This window comes from Eleutherodactylus coqui, chromosome 1 (genome assembly GCF_035609145.1).
Source record: "Eleutherodactylus coqui strain aEleCoq1 chromosome 1, aEleCoq1.hap1, whole genome shotgun sequence".
Lineage (NCBI taxonomy): Eukaryota > Metazoa > Chordata > Amphibia > Anura > Eleutherodactylidae > Eleutherodactylus > Eleutherodactylus coqui.
In genome coordinates this window covers 48,244,900-48,258,592 of record NC_089837.1, presented here as the reverse complement: position 1 = coordinate 48,258,592, position 13,693 = coordinate 48,244,900, and the positions used below count along the sequence as shown (strand labels likewise).

Sequence of the window (13,693 nt, the reverse complement as noted above, 5' to 3'; positions counted from 1 at the left end):
GAGGGTGCAGGGAAAATGTGTTTTTTCTCATCCATTCTCCCCAGCTCCAATTTATTTGGAGCTGGGGAGAATGGATGAGAAAAAATATAAATGGATTGGAAAGGGTTAAAAAGTTATGGCTCCCGGAATGCAAAGATTGAAAAAAAAAAAAAATCGAAAAATTAGTTGGTCATTAAGACTGAAATATGCTTTCTCACTAATGGGTTAAAATCTATGAGAGCTGCACCTGCACTTACAAGCACTGGCCACAGGGATCGAAGCAACAGGCTTTGCTGCATACCCATGTGCAGCGGCATTGTCAGCAAGAGTCTGATCATTCAGTTGACGGAGGTCCATAGCGACCAACCGAGGCTGATCAAATATTGATGACTGATCCCAGAGCTAGGTCATCAGAAGTATTTTCTTGGAAAATCACTTCAGGGAGACCTATTCATTTAGCTCTGCTCTATTTGTATGCAGGAACCCCATTTTGCATTGGATGAGATTACATGACCATGTACTTCCACCATCTGTGTAGAAAATACATTAATTTCTATGGCTGAAACTCTATTTTAGGTAAATGAACATGTGGATTTCCATATTGTGCTGGTCGTCCCTGGTTGTGTTCTGTGCTGCAAAGGTAAATCTATAACTGATGTGTCCTAAGTAGAGATGAGCGAGCGTACTCGCTAAGGCAAATTACTTGAGTGAGTATTGCCCTTTTCGAGTACATGGTCGCTCATCTCAAAATATTTAGGGGCCACCAGGGGGGCGGGGGGCAGCGGGGGAGAGTGGGGAGGAACAGTGGGGGAAAATCTCTCTCTCTCCCCCCGGCTCCCCCATGCTCACTCCCGCAACTCACCACTCACCCCTGCCGGCCCCTGAATCTTTTGAGACGAGCGGGCATGTACTCGAAAATGGCAATACTCACTCGAGTAATTTGCCTTAGCGAGTACGCTCGCTCATCTCTAGTCCTAAGTCCTTGGATTCAGACGTGGGGCACACTAGTAGTTTTTAAGACTGTTTGCTGACTAAGTAAAAAATGGACAAGATTCGTAAGGCACGCGGCCCCATATTAGTCAATGTCACAAGACACACATCAGGTTTTTTTGCAGTGAACATGGATCACAAAAATGTAGTCTACATTTATGCAGTTTTTGGAACCATAAACATTATGATTGTTTTTTATTTCATTTTCTTCTTGAGGCAAGATTAACAAAATCTGCAATTCTGAAATGTTTTCTTTTTAGTGTTAATGGTATTCATAGTGAAGTATAAATATGTTAATTAATTTTGCGGGCCAGTATGATTACACCAAAACCAAATTTATATAGTTTTGTGTTTTTTTGCACCTTTTTCACACTTTAAGGATTTTTTCAGACGTACGTATATCGGCTGGGTTTTCACTCCCCTCCAAGCAGTTTGCAATGGCATTGGGCAGCGCGGGGGCGAAGCTAGGATCCCACCCCATTCCCACCCCCTTACCCATAGCCAGCAATGGGAGTGGGCGGGACAAATCAGAGCTTAGCTCCACCCTGCCCCACCCATTTTCATTGCAAATGAAGGACTGGAGGAGAGAGACAGAGAGACGGAGAGAGTGAGGGAATAGGGGAACGGCGTGAAAACCCGACCGCTATATGTTTGTGGGAATAAGCCCTAAAAAAGAAAATTGTATTTTTTGTTTATCGCTTCACTCAAAGACCCTTAACATTTCTCCTTTTTTGTGAAAAGTGCCGTGTAAGCCAATTTTTATTGCAGGATGAGTTGCACTTTTTAATGGTACTATTTGTTAATCATTATGCCATTTTTATCACTTTTTATTCTATTATTTGTAAGGTGAAAATGAGCTATTTTTGCCATTTTGTTTTGTATTTTTTTTATAATGTTCCTATGAGGGTTAAATAATATACTGACTTTTTTGCTGAGTCATTACAAATGCAGCAATACCACATGTGTGATTTTTAACCCATGAAGGACCAGGCGCAGTAAATATACGTCACACAATTATGGTGGAGATTTAAAGGGGTTGTCTCGTGAAAGCAAGTGGGGGTAAGTACTTCTGTATGGCCATATTAATGCACTTTGTAATATACATCGTGCATTAAATATGAGCCTCCTGATTGGCTGGAATCGGCACACGTGACGGGGTGGAGCTACACGATGACGCGTAGAAGGGGGCGGAGCCAGAACGCCGCTGCTGCCGGACAGACCCAAAGGCAGAAGACCCTTCTGCGCAAGCGCGTCTAATCGGGCGATTAGACGCTGAAGTTAGACGGAGCCATGGAGACGGGGATGCCAGCGCAGGGAAGGTAAGTGAATAACTTCTGTATGGCTCATATTTAATGCACGATGTATATTACAAAGTGCAATAATATGGCCATACAGAAGTGCTTAACCCCACTTGCTTTCGCGAGACAACCCCTTTAAGCCTCCTGTCTCTGCAATCAATCAGAGGCAGGATGGGTTATCAGCTGTTAGTGACAGCTAATAACCCAGAAGAGAAGGCAGGAGGATTTTTAACCCTTTCTGTCTTTTCCTTCCCGAGTACACAGTGCTCAATGAGTGCTGTGTACTGAAAAGTGAAAGTGGGAGTGTAACTTTCACTACGGGAGACGGGGAGGTCAAGTGACCACTGGAATTCCCTGCTATAGCAGAGCTGCAGGGTCGTACCAGACCCTGGCCAGCTCTCCCACTGACCAATGTCACTACAGTGGAGGTTTTCCCATGTAACTGAGGGTCCCATGGATGCCCCAGCTACAGTGGAAAAGTGGCAAAAAAAACCCAAAACATGTGAATGTCCCCCAGAGGTCTTACATGACATCATGGGGGACGCAGATAGTTAAAAAACATAATTACATGTATCAGTAAAATAAAAATACAGAATAAAACAACAATATATACATAAGAAAGAAAATAACCCAAAACCGAAGCCAACCAAAACCATCGCTATAAGCGCATTGTAATCAAAAACCATACATATTATATATCGCAACATCCAAAACAAATAAAAGGAACCCATTCCCATACTTTATTTTAGCATAAATATACTAATTTAAAAAAAAAACTATAAATGTTATAAAAAAATCATTTTTTTAGCTTTTTACCCCCAGTAAAACTAAAAAAAAAAGAGAAAAAAAGTTAGTGAAAAAGATATTTTGAAAATCACCCAATATGTCATCGAAAAAAAATGCAGCAAAAATAATTTTGGTAGCTAAAGGAAGAAAAATAGGGCAGTAAAACCACCACATGATTAAAAATCCTAAAAGGTGTCTGATCCTTAATATACAAAACAGCCTGGTCCTTAAGGGGTTAAAGTTTATCTGTTTACATAGTAAAGAGGGAAAGGTGCGGTTTTGACATCTTTGTTTTTATTTTTTTTTTACTTTAACTTTTTATTTTTGTCCCACTAGGACACTTGTATATCACCATATTTTGTCATTCTTCTAATACGCTAGTATACCTTAGTATAGCAGTTTATTACAAAGACTATGAAGCGCAGCCACGGGCTGAGGCTCGTGTATCACCATTGCTGGCAGATCTGGCGGCCATATCCAAGCCACTAGGTGCCATAGCAACCTATTGAAACCTCATGATCATATTTCGGGGGTCCGATGGGTGAGAGGAAACCCCCACCCTCTGTCAGCATTTTTCATGCTGCGGTCACATGTAAAGGGTTAGACAGCGGGGTTTCAGAGGTTTCTCTTTGGTGACCACTGTTTGAGTAGGAGCCAGACTATTATCCAATAGCTGGGCACCTACTTTCCCTGGCACAATAGACTCCTGCCAGGTTTCTTATGCTGCTGCAGTTAAAAGACGCACATCAGAATAATACCCCTTAATGGCCGTCCTCAAAAGATGAATGGGCAGTCATTAAGTGATTAACTGTTGTTATTGTTGTCTTTGCATAGCCCTTCCAGTTAGAACCGGGAGACTTCGAATATGATCGTAAGTAAATATGAAGCATTGTTAAATAATTGCTGCATATACAATTTTATGAATTTTGTTTATTTTTAGAGATGAGCGAACATACTCGTTTAGGGCGATTTCGCAATCGAGCATCGCTTTTTTCGAGTAACTGTCTACTCGGGCGAAAAGATTTGGGGGGCGGGGGGAGCTCTCTCCCCCCCCACCCCCCCACTTCCCCCTGAAACCCCCTGCTCACCCCCAGCGTCCCCGGAATCTTTTCGCCCGAGTAGGCAGTTACTCGAAAAAAGCGATGCTTGATTGCGAAATCGCCCTAAACGAGTACGTTCGCTCATCACTATTTATTTTCCTTTTATGCAATATGTGGGATTATCTTTGGAGCAGACAGTAGGCAGGCAGGGTCTTTTTTAAGAGGAATAGGGTGACACATACAGTAAAAAAGCAAACTAACAATGTGGCAAGCTTTGGCTTCCTGGGTTGATGGGGTGGGAACAAGGAGCCAGGCACATATAAAACCCATCCCCTGGACTCAGCATTCCCCCGTCCTATGGACCCATAGACATAGTTAATGATGCTCATAAGACATGACATCATTACTCCTTTATTAGTGAGGCATCATACATGGTAAATTGTGCACCACTGATAAGAACCCCTCTGCCACCCTGCACCATACACGTATGAGATTTACTGATCAGTGAGAGTTAGGACCACCAGGACCCCCAATGGATTCTCAGAGTGAAGAATCTCCAGAACTAATTTAGCACCTCAGCCCCTCAGAGTTTTATCTGACATTGATGCCACATCACCCGCTGTGCAGGGAACGAACAGTAGTACAGTTCCATTATATGGAACCAGCTGATCTACCTGGCTTTGCCCAAGTTAATTTGGTACAGGTGTTACATGTTGTTCGCACAGAAAATGTTTTGAAGTCCAGGTTACTTCAAAGGAACCAAGGAATACAATGTGTATAAATATAGAGCATTAGATTCTCCTCAGACTGCATGTACAGATGTCCCTCTGCAGAATTTGCCACTCGTCCCACTCTCCTCCCTTTTTACCCTTAAAGGTAACATCATTTTTATTCAAATTTAACACCCAGACTGAAGTTTGTAGCCCTTTCTTAGCCTTAAAGCCATGCTCCATTTCTGTAGTCCATTGCTGCATCCTTATGTACTTTACAGCTTTCAGTATATGCACATAGAGGTCAGTAAGATTGTTCTCAGTATATACACATAGAGGTGAGGTATATTCTCATCAGTATATACACAGAGGTGAGGTAGATTCTCCTCAGTATACAAATCCTTTCCTTAAACTTTATGGTTTCTGAGAAAAGAACTGTTATATATTGCAGATTTTCATACTTAGAATTAAATATTGAAGTTGCAATCCTTTACTCTTCCTATTAGGAGGTAAAGAATGGTCATGGAAAAAATCCTGTTTGTGCTTATCAGATGTGTGTTATTAGTAATATCACATAAGGTATCAATTACTTTGCACTTAGAATTGAATAAAAAAGTTGCGACCACTTTACTTTTCCTATTTAAGACCTAAGCAATGGTTGTGCCAAATTTCACATCTGTACGACACTGGGAAGCTAGAGGACTAGATTAGGTAAATAAAATAGGGGGTTGCTTAAATTTGCATTTAGAATTGAAAAATCAAGTTTCAACTTTTCCTTTTTAAGACCTGTAGAATGCTTATGCCAAATTTAACATTTGTACGACAGCTGGAAGATACATTACATAGGTATGCACTTACTTTTGAAATTAACATTGAATCGAGTTTTGACCCATTCACTTTTCCTATTTAGGACCTAAAGAATGGTCGTGCCAAATTTCATGCTTGTACGACACCAGGAAGTTAGAGAATTAGTGGTGAGTCAGTCAGTGAGGGCTTTCACCTTTATATATATAGATAGAGGGGTGCCAGAACATTACTGTGCAGGGGTAATGCCAAAGAGACCCAGAAATCAGTGGGGTCCAAGATGTTGAAAGTTCAGGGCATTTCCTAGAGATTAACTGTCACGTTAAATGGTAGGAATACCCAGTTTATAAATGTATAAATCTAATGGAAACTAGAAAAGCAACCAACTCTGCTACATCTGTAGATAAGAAAATGTGTTATACTTTGTTTCCTAGTTGTGAAACCTGAAAAATTTTTTTTATTCAACATCAACCTGGAGGAGCGCCCTGATATTAAGAAAATATTGGAAGAATATGGTTTAAAGATACTAGAAGGTAAGTGATCAGGACTGGGCCTCAAAGACAATAAGACATTCATAAGTAGTGAAATACAAAGCGGCGGACTTTCCTGATGTGAACAGCTAGACCCAATAGATAACGGGTCAGCTGTCACATCCGTAATCCTAGCACATGTATAGGTAACCTCTTATGCCAGGTGTGGCATTCAGGAAGGAGATTGGAGAGCCACAAAGAGGTCTAAAGCTTTGAGTGGGGCTTGGTATGAAATGGGAAACAATATGTGAGAAAAAACAACTTTTCTGCGCTCATAAAAGGAGTGGATAACAGTAGTGTAGTTCACTTACTTAAAAGGAGAGCGTGTGGAGGCTTGGAAAAGGTGTGATAAGAACACTGAAACGCGTTACCTTTGTTTTGTTGCCATATTTTTCATTTGTGTCAACTAAATAGTCTTTTTTCAATTTGGTCCTCCACTCAAACTGGCTGGACGTCACCCTAGGAGAGGGTATATGTTCTTCATACCCTCTCTTCGCAAGTAAGTGGAACTGCACTACTGGTATCCACTTTTCTTATGAGTGCAGAACGTTTTTTACCTCACATTGTTTCCTATTATGAAAACGCAGGTATTGTACATATTTCTAAAACAGTTGACCCAATATATAAAACATCCTCAGTTACACAGTGACTTTATAGTATCATTTTCTGTAGCGTCTTCTAGGACATTCATCTGGTGATATAGATTGTGGACAGGTGTGTATAAGCTCCTCGAGTCTAAGGGCCATGATGTCAGATTATATAACTCCCGAAAGCCAAAATAAAACTTAAAGAGGTCTTCCTATCTCCACAATGTATGCCGTAAATATATGCCAAGCTAATTAAGAGGATTGTGACTCTTAAACGTGTTGTACCAGAATGATAAGTTATCCCCTCTCCACAAGATGGCAGACAAGTTGGAGACTATGGGGGGTTTCCTGTGTCCTCCTCTCCTTTAACATGAAGGGAGCGTTGGCCAAGCATGTGCGGTAAGAGCTCCATTTACTTCAACCTGGTTAAGGGAAATATACAAATGGAAACTATTAGTGTATCTCCACAGTCCCATTGAGAGTGAATGGAGCACTAGTGCACCCCACCTCACAGTAGGGAGGATGAAGGACACACAATTTGAAGAAATTTCTGACCAATAGTTGTCCCATGTAAAGCCACTCTTTGTTCCAGAAAACCTCTTTAAGTTGCTTAAAAGAGAACTCATAGAGCCCCAGATTCCCCCACAGTCACACAATATGCCAATAGTAATTATCTGCTCCGACATGGTGGATTGTGTGGATTTCCGCTCCAGATCAACTGAAGTCAATTGAGGCCCTTTTTTTTTTAGTTTTAAACAAAATGCAGAATATAAATGTAATGAAAACACTAATGTTACTGAAATTCTCTTGGTTGCTTTTAGTAAGTGAATGAAATGTTGCTATTATCTTCAGTGGTACACCACCAGACATGAGCACGGATGTTGCCTTTTTTTGACAATCCACGAAGCCCATTGAGTCTGTGCCACCAACACCCAGAATAATCCGAATGTATATATCTCATTACTGCATTGTATCTTCTTTACAAGGGTTAACACTTTTATATACATTAAATAAAACTGAAAGGGCTACTAAGTTGAAAGTACATTTTTCCATCTCTGCCCCCTGACCGGATTGCCTGTCACACTCTGGAGGTCTCCTCTATGTATTTCAGTCACTTCCCTGCAGTGTAGCCCCCCTTTTGAGCCACCATCTTGATGCTGGAAGATTTTGGTTTATCTTTCTCATCTATCCTATGATGCATCAGCACAGCTATAACACTTCTTTCTGCGGGAAAGGAGGGGAGGTAAATGTATAATTAGCTCCTATAGTCTTCTAAGTAAGCTACAGACCGTAAGTATACAGTCAGGAGGATGCACTATGATCTCCTCTATCATGTCTGCGTGACAGGAGCTGTGTGATCATCAGTAACTGTTATAGGACTGACTGTGTCCCCCTACAGGTAGGTCTGTGTAATATCATCACACAGACTGAGAAATAAACTTGAAAGCGAACACATACCTTCAAGCAGATCGGAGCTGGTCAGAACAGAGGTCACATGACCATCTGAGGAAGAAGAGGCTGGTAGTTTCAGACAGAAATAAATAATAAAGGTTATTTTACATGGACTGAAAAATCGTTCAGATTCCCGCGTCCAGCAGGAATATGATTAATTATCTTTCAGTGGAATTGCATGCCCCAACTGAATGACAAATGAGAATTTGTTTGCTTCCCATTCGTTGTTCAGTTTCTGCATGCAGAAAGCTAGAAAACTGAAGGAAGTTACACAGAGCATTGTCTAGTCTAGATACAATTGTCTCTACTTTTCAGCTGAGAACAAGACCTCTAGTTGTAGTACACTGTAGTTATGATAATGCGCAATAATTGTCAAAATAACAGTTGCTACAACTGTCTACGCAGAGAATTGACGCTGGTGTGGAGGGGTTACCATCTCAAGTATGACCTCCTGGTATGGAAGGGTAATCATCTCAAGTATGACCCACTGGTGTTGAGGGGTAAACATCTCAGGTATGACCCTCTGGTGTGGAGGGGTAATCATCTCAGGAACAGACCCCTGGTGTGGAATGGTAACCATCTTAAGTATGACCCACTGGTATGGAGGGGTAATCATCACAAGTATGCCCCCCTCATGTGGAGGGGTAACCATCTTAAGTATTGCCTCCTCATGTGGAGGGGTAACCATCTTAAGTATGGCCTCCTCGTGTGGAGGGCTAACGATCTCAAGTATGACCCACTGGTGTGGAGGGGTAACCATCTCAGGTATGGCCCCCAGGTGTGGAGGGGTAATTATCTCAAGTATGAACCCTGGGTGTGAAAGGGTAACCATTTCAGGTATGGCCTCTTAGTGTGGAACGGTAACCATCTCAGTTTTACCCCCCTGGTTTGGACGGGTAACAATCTCAGATATGGCCTCTTGGTGTGGAGGGGTAACCATCTCCGTTATGTCCGCCTGGTGTGGCGGGGTAATCATCTCAGGTATGGCCCCCTCATGTGGCGGGGTAACCATCTCAGGTATCATCCCCCCGGTTTCTATAAAACATTTGTACATCACAAGGCCCAAAGTTTCCATCCGGGCAATGCATAGACATATACAATAGAGTGTTTAATACAACCAGCTAGCACATGGCACCCAGAGCTGTTCATTATGATAACACCATCCTCTACATATATCAGCTATATAGCCATTTAGCCCCCTAGAGGAACAGGTAGCGACTAAATAGTTCTGGCCCCTATGTGACAATGAAGAGGATTTTCAGCTTTAATTCGGCAGGCTGATCACCCTGACCACTTGGATTAGAGGAATACGGTCACTAATAAGCAGTAACAGCAGGTGGAACAGGGACATTCCAGAGATAACCTCCAAGTGTTTGTCTCACAGTTGTGTCCTCGGGTCTGGTGGTTACAGATGAGGGAGAGATGTGAGCTCATCCAGTATCACACAAGTGTATTACAGCTGCATTTCTGTGCACATGATATGGATATGTACGTACACATGATGGTGACAGTTCATGTCTGTAAACCCCGCTACCCAGCCTGGACAGAGGTTCATATTACGGACACAGAGATGTGACCATAATACATTTGTGTGAAAATGACGTTCGAGCAATTCAGGGATATACAATGGGCCGCACATGGAAAAGAGCAAGTGCAATATCTTCATTCTGGTTGCTCTTGGAAAAAGTGTGTGGGCCAAGGATAAAGGCCTTCAAGTGCACTGAAAACAACTGGGGAACAACAGGTCAAGATGTTATTAAAAGTTGTCCAAGGAGGCAAGATACTTCTGCCCAGCTAGAGTGTTGGATGCTACTCTTACTTCCCAGTTCCTATAATAATTTACAGTATATAATCTGTGTGTCAAAAATATTCACATAAATAGGATTCTGTAGGGTTGAATGAAAATGAGCTGTTATTAGGCCAATGGGAGTGAGATACTGTAAGACCATGAGATGAATGAAGGTGATGTCACTGGCCAGAGAAGAGTGCTTTGGACTTATCAAACAGCAGATCAATGAGGGTCTTGAGTGGCATCATGTGACCTCCCCATCCATAGCGTCCCCTGCCTGCCTGTGCATGAAGAAACTTCTAGTGTACAAGATCCTGTTAAGTTATAGCTTACATGGTTTTTTGCATGAGCAATGGGAGCAGCAGTCACAAGATACTGTACATAAGAAAAGATAAGGTGGCAGCATCAAATGCTGCAAAGCTTCAAGAGAGTTTTATTCTCCTCATGACAGGATAAAAAGTAGCGACTAGAGATGAGCGAGCCTACTCGGCCACGCCCCTTTTTCGTCCGAGCACCGCGATTTTCAAGTACTTCCGTACTCGGGCAAAAAGATTCGGGGGGCGCCGTGGGTGAGTGGGGGGTTGCAGCGGGGAGTGGGGGGGAGAGGGAGAGAGAGAGGGCTCCCCCTGTTCCCCGCTGCTACCCCCTGCTCCGCCACGCCTCCCCCCTCCCCCCGGCGCCCCCCGAATCTTTTCACCCGAGTTTGGAAGTATTCGAAAATCGCGGTGCTCGATCGAGTAATTACTCGAAACGAGTAGGTTCGCTCATCTCTAGTAGCGACGTTTCGACCCGCCTGTCATGGGGAGAATAAAACTCTCTTGAAGCTTTGCACCATTTGATGCTGCCACCTCATCTTTTCTTACTTGTTATGCGGGATCTGGTCCTGACTCCTGTGGCTGTTGCATGGACTGTTGGAGCCTGCCCTTAAAGGGATGAAAAATTGTACTGTTGGTGTGACTGCTTCTTTTAAGATACTGTACATAGAGATCTAGCAGAAGATATGCTATCATATCCTCTCCTCATCAGTATGTACGGTATCTCGTGATATATAGTAACCAACCCTCTGAAAGATTTTTCTGAGAAATCTACACACTTTTACCCACTAACGCTTTTTTTTTTTTTTAACGCGGCGATATCGCTGTATTTTTTTAATGGGACTTTCTAATGTTAAAAGCACATCGCACAAAAATAGTAAATTTGTGCTTTTGCGATTTTTGTGCAATGCGATTTTAAAATTAGAAAGTCCCATTGAAAAAAACGCAGCGATATCGCAGCGGTAAAAAAAAACCGCTCACATGTCCGTTTTTTAGAGGCTCAAAATCTTTGCACCTGCAAAAGATAGGACATGCATGCCTTAGGGCGCCCACCCACTGGCGTTTGCGATTTTCGTGCGTGAAAAACGCCGCGTTTTCCCCGCGTTTTTCGCGGCGTTTTTTGCCGCGTTTTCGCGGCTTTTCCATTAATTTCCATTGACTTTCATGGGTGCATTAGGAGAAAAATAAGGACACATATGCAACTGACAGTTCCTATGTTAAAAAACGCAACGCAACGCAAAACGCCAGTGGACAGGAGTACATTCAATTCTAATGGCTCTGCAGGAAAAACGCAAAACGCAAAGAAAAAAAAATCGCCAGTGGGTGGGCGCCCTTAAATGCGCACCGGTAAGGTCCATGCTGTGCATAAAAACAGAGGTGACAGGGGATAGGGGAACACCCGGAGGGTTCTGTTAATCCCCACGGGGAGGCACCTCATCACTGCAGGCGGTCCCCTCAATGATGAGGGGACTGCAGCATGGCTAAAAGAATCCCCTGCCAGCTGTCACTACTATCCCATTGCTTTCAATGGGGCCGGCGTTGCTGCAGGGAAGGGGTGAAATATAAGCCTTAGCTACTGTAAAAATTATATATGCATCACAGCCTCTGATTGGTCACAACGCTCAGACAATCTGAGGCAAGGCTCAGTCATTCATTGAATTCAATGAATGGCTGAGCGCTGCCTCTGATTGGTCATAGTGCTCAGTCAATCAGAAGCAGAACTTTCATGGGGCGGGGTTTTTTAAATCCTCGGCCAGAAGAAATGCTTCAGAAGAGTGCCAGGGAGACAGCGCACCGAAGCCCTGACAGCACTGCTAGGTGATGTGTATATATAAATAATTTTTTTTACAGCAGCTCGGGCTTATTTTCAGGAAAGGGCTTATATTTCAAGCCCTTCCCTGAAAATTCCTGCGGGGGTTGCCTGAATTCCATTGCTTTCAATGGGGATGAAGAAATCCCCTGCCATAGCTGTCACAGCTGTGGCAGAGGATCATGATCTTCTCCGTATGTTTTAAATGGGGCTGGCACTGCAGCCGCTGGCCCCATTGACAACAAGGTGAAATCCCTGGAAGTGACGGTATGCAAGGGTTTCTCGTCCAAGGAATCGCCTCCTGCAGCTGTCACAGCCGCAACAGGGAAAACTGATCCGCTGCCATTGCTTTCAATGCGGCGGCAGTAGCATCAGCCCCACTGAAAGCAATGGGCATGGAACTTGTCACGTGGATTTTGAATATCCGTGCCCACAAAGAATCGCTCATCTGACTGAGCCCTTAATGAGAATCAGTTTCAGAAACCATTAAGTTACTACGTTAAGGAACTCTACAAACAGGATGTGACTTTTCTTTTTTTTTTTTTAGGTTGTAATTACCGTACCTAACTGCACAACACCAACGTCTGACTGCAATATTTCATTTATAGCAGAAGAATCTACTGTAGCGTGCAGTTACAAAGCAGAGAATATCTAAAATCTATCTATTTTCAGGGATGTTCAGGGTGATAATCAGAGAAAATAAATTATGGGAGAAGCTGAAATAATGATTTCTGTAAGGACTTGTAGGGTAAAGCTAATAACAATCAATAAGTCTATTTACTATTTTCTGATTTATGAATGATCTCATTCTAAGAAAATGATAAAACACTATAAGTCTTCAGCACACAAGCGTATTACTACTCTGGTCAATGTCTGAGCTGTATGGGTGCCCATAGACTTCTATGGGGTCTTACTGTACCTCCGTATGTTCTAACATATATGTATATGAAGGAATGTATCACCATGTTTCACTGGACACTACATTACAGATTTATCCTTTCCTTAGAGCATTCTTTTATGTCAGAGTAGCTCCTATACATGACTGCTTACGGAGCACCAAACAATGGCACAGTGAGTCTTTACATCTCTGTGTTACGGAGCCATGTGCATGGGGCCTTAATAATGTTAGCCTTTGACAGTTCCTTTTGCTATTTTCTTGTACTTGATTAATCTATAACTTCAAATAAAGTTCATTTGCAAGCATTCCTGTTTAGTTGATTAGTGTTAATTATTTAGAGACTGAAATGTGCAGTGAGTAAAGTTAGTTCATTTATGGTCCTAAGCAGAGCCGGGTTAAGTAGAAGATTGGTTCCCGGCTGTTCACACTACTTGCCCCTGCTCTGTGCATCATAGCATTAGTCAACTTTTCTGTGCCCAACACTGTTGCTATAATCTTCCCCATCCTGCTGCCACACTCCAATATTCCCTTCTGTTCCTCCACAAAGTAATAGAGCCCCTGCTTACCCCCAAAGAAAAAAGAGACAGAACCTCTCTGTGACTCCACAAATAACAGAACCCACTGCATGACCCCAGAAAATTAAAGTCTCCTCTTTGCCCCAACCAACTATTAAAGCCTCCTTCATAGGTCCGTAAAGTAATACAGC

The 13,693-nt window shown here is 42.6% G+C and overlaps 1 long non-coding RNA gene across 2 annotated transcripts in view; it reads left to right on the top strand.

Annotated features, from left to right (window-relative positions):
• Positions 1 to 13,292, top strand: part of LOC136609379 (uncharacterized) — a 37,495-nt gene extending 24,203 nt beyond the window's left edge. For both annotated transcript variants that reach the window (XR_010790047.1, XR_010790048.1), the window contains exons 2-5: positions 556 to 619; positions 3,888 to 3,924; positions 6,042 to 6,140; positions 12,637 to 13,292. This is a non-coding gene — a long non-coding RNA (uncharacterized lncRNA). The remainder of the gene's footprint in view (positions 1 to 555; positions 620 to 3,887; positions 3,925 to 6,041; positions 6,141 to 12,636) is intronic.
• The last annotated feature ends 401 nt before the right edge of the window (positions 13,293 to 13,693 follow it).